General features: G+C 33.7%; 1 pseudogene; it reads left to right on the top strand.

Annotated features, from left to right (window-relative positions):
* The first annotated feature begins 2403 nt into the window (after positions 1 to 2403).
* LOC107877634 lies at positions 2404 to 5680 on the top strand (annotated as a pseudogene).
* Positions 5681 to 6128: the final 448 nt, after the last annotated feature.

Genomic DNA, 6128 nt, shown 5'->3' with positions numbered 1-6128 from the left:
GATGAGAGAACTTACACATCAACTTATCGGGAAGAGCTGAAATATTATCTTCGGACGGCACCAGAGGATCATAGATGACGGATCAACACGTTGGATTGGTGGAGGAGTAATGAAACACAATATCCTGTGCTTTCAAGATTAGCTAGAGATATCTTGAATATTCCAATGTCAACCGTTGCATCAGAGAGCGCCTTTAGTCAGGGACGACAGCAGCTTGGAGACAACCGACACTCAATGGGAAGCAATGCAATGAATGTTCTAGTTTGCCTCAGAGATTGGATTAGAGCGGAAAGAAGAAACCAAGGAATGGAACCGGAGCCGAGCGATGAGCTGAAACTTGAAGAAATTATGACTTCACGGGAGAACTCAACAGAATCAAGTCCAATGCATGGTTTTGCCCCCGTTGACTTCGACTATCCTATGCAAGTTCCCATTAATATTAACATGAATGAGTTGGAAAAAATGATGCATAATTTATAGATTTTTCATTCATGTAAATTATAAATTTTGGATCATTTTGCAATCAATAAAATTCCCCAAATTCATTCACTCCTTAGTCCTTGTTTTTTTTTTATTTAACGATTTAAAATTTTAAATTGAATTTCTAGTTTTCTACTTTAAATTAAAAACTTACTTCTAATATATTATTAATTTACAACCAATTATTATTAATTTATTAAATTAAGTAGCATATGTTTTGTATATTTGTGCATATATCTTCTATAGAAGTATATATTTAACGTATACATGTGTATATATTTTATAAATTAGTATATAAGTATATCTATACATATTGTAATGTATATATAATGTAGTATATTTTATAAGTAGTAGTATATATACATTGAATGGTGCGTATACACGTGTATATATCTTCTATAGAAGTGTATATTTAATGTATACATGTGTATATGTTTTATAAATTAGTATATAAGTATATCTATATATATTGTAATGTATATATAATGTAGTATATTTTATAAGTAGTAGTATATATACATTGAATGGTGCGTATACATAGAATAGAGTGTATATATGTGAATAGATCTTCTATAGACGTGTATATTTAACGTATACATGTGTATATGTTTTATAAATTAGTATATAACTATACAAATATATATTGTAATGTATATACGTTATAGTATATTTCATTTAAAGTATTACATATACATAGAATAGAATGTATATATGCGAATGGATCTTCTATAGACGTGTATATTTAACGTATACATATGTGTATATTTTATAAATTAGTATATAACTATACAAATATATATTGTAATGTATATATATTGTAGTATATCTCATTTAAAGTATTACATATACATAGAATTGAGTGTATATATGTGAATAGATCTTCTATAGACGTGTATATTTAACGTATACACTTGTATATATTTTATAAATTAGTATATAACTATATATCGTAATGTATATATATTGTAATATATCTCATTTAAAGTATTACATATACAATTATACATAGAATAGAGTGTATATATGTGAATAGATCTTCTATAGACGTGTATATTTAACGTATACATGTGTATATGTTTCATAAATTAGTATATAACTATACAAATATATATTGTAATGTATATATATTATAGTATATTTGATTTAAAGTATTACATATACATAGAATAGAGTGTATATATGTAAATAGATCTTCTATAGACGTGTATATTTAACGTATACATTACTTTATGTTTTATAAATTAGTATATATATTGTAGTATATACTTTTTTTAAAGTTGTACATATATATTGAATGGTGCGTATATATGTGTATATATCTTCTATAGACGTATATCTTTAAAGTATACAAGTGTATATGTGTTATAAATTAGTATGTAACTATATATATATACATATTGTTGTATATATATATATATATATATATGTATATTGTAGTATATATTTTATTTAAAGTAGTACATATATATTGAATGGTGCATATATATGTGTATATATCTTCTAAAGTAGTATATATTTAACGTATACATGTGTATATATTTTATAAATTAGTATATATATATATATATTGTAGTGTATATATATATATTATACTATTATAGCATATGTTTTATTTAAAGTAGTACGTATAGTCATATATAATTATATATTGAATGATACGTATATATGTGTAATTGTTTATACTTTATATATTTTTTTAAAAATATATATTATATATTGGAGTGTATATAGTGTATATTGGAGTGTATATAGTGTATATTGGATTTTTTATTTATTTTTTAAACTGGGTTTTGGTGGGTTTGACCGGGTTGGGTTAAGTGGCCCGGGTTAGGGTGAGTTTTAATTTTTTTACTGTTTGGCCTGGCCCGACCCGACCCGATTAACGTCAAATCCGGCCCTTAACCGGCCTGCAACCCGGTTAAAATGGGAGGGCCGGTTCCGGGTTGGCCCGGCCTGACCCGGCCCGTTTGACACCTCTACCTCGAACATGACTTCGTACCAAAAGCACAGTGAATTTGATTGTCAATTTATTATTTGGTTGACACTTGATATAGTTTATACTGTCTTGAACATTATACTTAAATCATTTCTTTAGGTAATTGATAAACCTTTGACTTTATTATATTAAATAGTATCTTACATTTTGGGTGAAACAGGAGAAGAAACTGTCACTGAAAAATAAACTGACAGATGGGGGTATTATTGTCAAGCACCTGAAGACATTGGTATTGATGAAGTTGGATGGTAGAAACATAAATCAAGTTTCTGGCACTTCAGTGTTTTATTTTGTCTTTTTTAGTGTTTAATTTTTTATTGTTTTGGGATTTTTGAGCGTGTGGAATTGGTTCGAAGAAAATTGTTTTAGCGCTTGTATGCAAAAATGATTTTGTGATTTTTTATTTGATTGATGTACCTTATGATATCTTGCTTATCCACATTTAATTTAAGACCATGGTTTCTATAATTAATGATATTAAAAAAAATACTATATAGTACTCTGTTATCCACATTTTAGCAAAAGGGTTCATTTATTTAACTAGCTTTAATGCCTTATTTGGTTTTCTGATTCTGTACACAAAAAGCTAAAACATCGGATGCCTCGTTGTTTCTGGTTTTATAAATTATACAGATTCTACAAGCTATAAAGGACAACATTTTTACTGCAAAATCAGAGACGCAATGCATACCAAAATAATAAATAATCAGGAAACACATTGGCAAGGGAAGTGCGTCTAGAGCCTTGATGATGACTCTGAATTGCATATTGAGCGACGTGAAGCACTCAATATGTTTTGAGCCCCCTTCAGCGGCTTAAGTGCTCCTTTTGACAACACTGATTATTTAATTACACACCTTCTTCGCCTGATGTGATCTAACCTTAAAAAGGAAGTGGTATCAAAATGATGTCATTAAGAAATGATGTGTGTTTGATATGACAAAAGTCATTTTGCATGGAAAACATCACGGATAACCCCCATTTCTGATGAACACACTAAAGAGCATAGCTCCTCGGTCTTCTTCATACTCCTGCATTTTCAATGAAACCAGATTTTCCTGAGGAATAAATATGCTTGTTCAATTACCAAGTCAATGTACAGAAACCATATATGTTCGTGGTGGTGTTGGTTTATTTCCATTATATATCTATGCCCCGAAGTGTGTGCATTTGTATTTACTAGTATATGCTAGATTGATCTTATGATTCAGCTCTTCAGATTGCAATTCAATTTTCTGTTAAAGATGTTAAGTCTCATCATGACTCGTCTCACCATTAAGGGTACTGTCAAAGAAGCAGATTGAATACTTTCGTAGTCATGTTTTGTCTTTACTCTCTTTTACTGCTTAAATGCAGATAGTACATCTAGTTTTGGAGGTCAGCCTAGCAAACATCAAATTTGAGGGCGAACTTTAGTGGTGAGCCGGCCATATTACTACCATGATGGCTAGTTTGCAGTTCAAAAACTAGGGGATTTCCTCATACAGGAAGTTAACCTGCGTTTAAGTCCAAGAGAGGATGTGTGTGTGGCTACGAAATGAGCTGCTCTTTATGCAGTCTTTCCTCGGAGATGCAGAAGAAAAGCAAAGTGGAGATCATAGAGTTCAACAATGGGTGTCTGAAACTAACGATGTTGCTAATGACGTTGTCGCTGTACTGGAGACTTATAGCTTCGAGGCTGGTGAAGGTGAATGTGATGGATTTAATTTGCTAGTCGTCTGAAGGCTTGCACTTGCATCTTTAGGAAGAGACCACATTCTACAATTCAACAAGGATATTCAATTTCTCAAGCAACCAATCATGGATATCACTTGCAAAACTGAGAGACTTCTGGCATTAGAAATATAGATAATATTACAGGAGAAGACCAACAGGCCTAACAATCGGTCTGCTTTGGTTAGAACAATGGGAGAACTACCTCCTGGGTTGATTATCAGGATCAGATTTTTGTTGGCTTACAGGATGTTGTAGGGGAGCTTGGAGTAACTGGTAAAGTTGCTGCCATGTGACCAGAAGGTAACGGGTTCAAGCCTTGGAAACAGCCTCTAGCAGAAATGCAAGGTAAGGCTGCGTCCGATACACCCTTGTGGTGGGGCCCTTCCCCGGACACCGCGCATAGCGGTAGCTTTAGTGCACCGGGCTGCCCTTTTTTTTTTTTTACAGGATGTTGTAGAAAGATGGCTGGCTGAACATCTCAAAGCAGAGCCTCGTCGAAGCATCATCTCCATTTATGGTATGAGCGGATTAGGCAGGACCACTCTTGCAAGAAACCTCTACACTAGTCCTAATATAGTCTATCTTCCAACGCGTGCTAAGATAAGTGTTTCTCATGAGTACAATACCATGGATCTTCTTTGGAATATCAGTATATCATAAAATCTATCCAATGTCGCACCAAGGAAAATCTGATTTGTTGGAAAAGATGACTGAGACAGATTTAGAAAGTCACCTTCGTGATCTATTGAAAGAAAACAAATACCTTGTAGTTGATGATATATGGCATAGAGGAGCTTGGGAAAGTCTGAAAAGAACATTCCCGGATAGCACGAACGGCAGCAGAATGATTATTACCACACCCAAGGAGGATGTCGCTGAAAGGGCAGTAACAAAGTTTTTCTCTATAAACTTCGTTACTTAACCAAGAAGAGAGTTGGACCTCTTTTGCAGGAAACTACTTGGCGTTCGGGCAATGGTTTCTTCAATGGAGAGGATAGCTAAGTGATGGACAAGAGTGGAGTCTTACCTCTTGCAATTTTTGTATTGAGGGGGCTGCTTTCACATAGAAGGGGGCTAGAAGAAGGGAAAAAAGTGAAGGCACATCTTTTGGAAGCAAATGAAAGATGACTCTATTGATATCTCCTACATACTGTCACTGAGCTACAATGATTTGCCAATGGTGCTCAAACCGTGTTTTCTTTACTTTGGTATTTTTCCAGAAGACCGTGATCCGTGCTGAAACCATTATGTGGTTGTGGATGGCCGAGGATTTCATACCAAATGAAGAAAGAATGGAGGATGTCCCTGAAGGCTTCTTGAATGAGCTGATAAGACGAAGCTTAGTTCAAGTGGCATTTACAAGATGGGGAAAAGTTGTTACACGTAGGGACTCACGATATACTTTGGGATCTTATCGTAAAAAAAGGCACTGGAGGTAAAACTTTTTATGACATTTACAGTTCAAGAGTGTTAGAGTTTGTGACCTAAATTCTTTTGATCCGGTTCTAAAAAGTTTGTGGTGCGACCTATATTTGTGATTTTTTGTGGGGTCTGTGGTGGTAGTGTAGGGATCGGGCCGATGTATGGACCTGTATCTTTTTGGGCTTAAGATTTATTTGTACGCATGTATTAGATAAGTGCATTTAGTGGGTCGGTTTTGGACGTAATAAATATATGTCATTGAGACTTTCTTCTTATCGTTGTACTCCTCTCCATTATAGTGAATTCCTCCGTCTTTGCCTGTGATTTTTCCAGTCAAGGGTTTCCACGTAAATGCCCGTGGTTTTTCCCGTCAAGGGTTTCCACGTAAATCTATGTGTTTTCTTCTTGTTTTTTTTTTTGCTTTGTGATAATGCTTATTCTGTTCGATCATAACAAAGAGAACACTCCATATCTTCTTAATTATGTCTCAGGCATGCCCTTCATGGTCAAGTGC

The sequence above is a fragment of the Capsicum annuum genome, chromosome 1 (assembly GCF_002878395.1).
Source record: "Capsicum annuum cultivar UCD-10X-F1 chromosome 1, UCD10Xv1.1, whole genome shotgun sequence".
In the NCBI taxonomy this organism is placed as follows: domain Eukaryota; kingdom Viridiplantae; phylum Streptophyta; class Magnoliopsida; order Solanales; family Solanaceae; genus Capsicum; species Capsicum annuum.
Note: the sequence above shows the minus strand (reverse complement) of the source record. Positions and strands in the feature narration are given on the sequence as shown.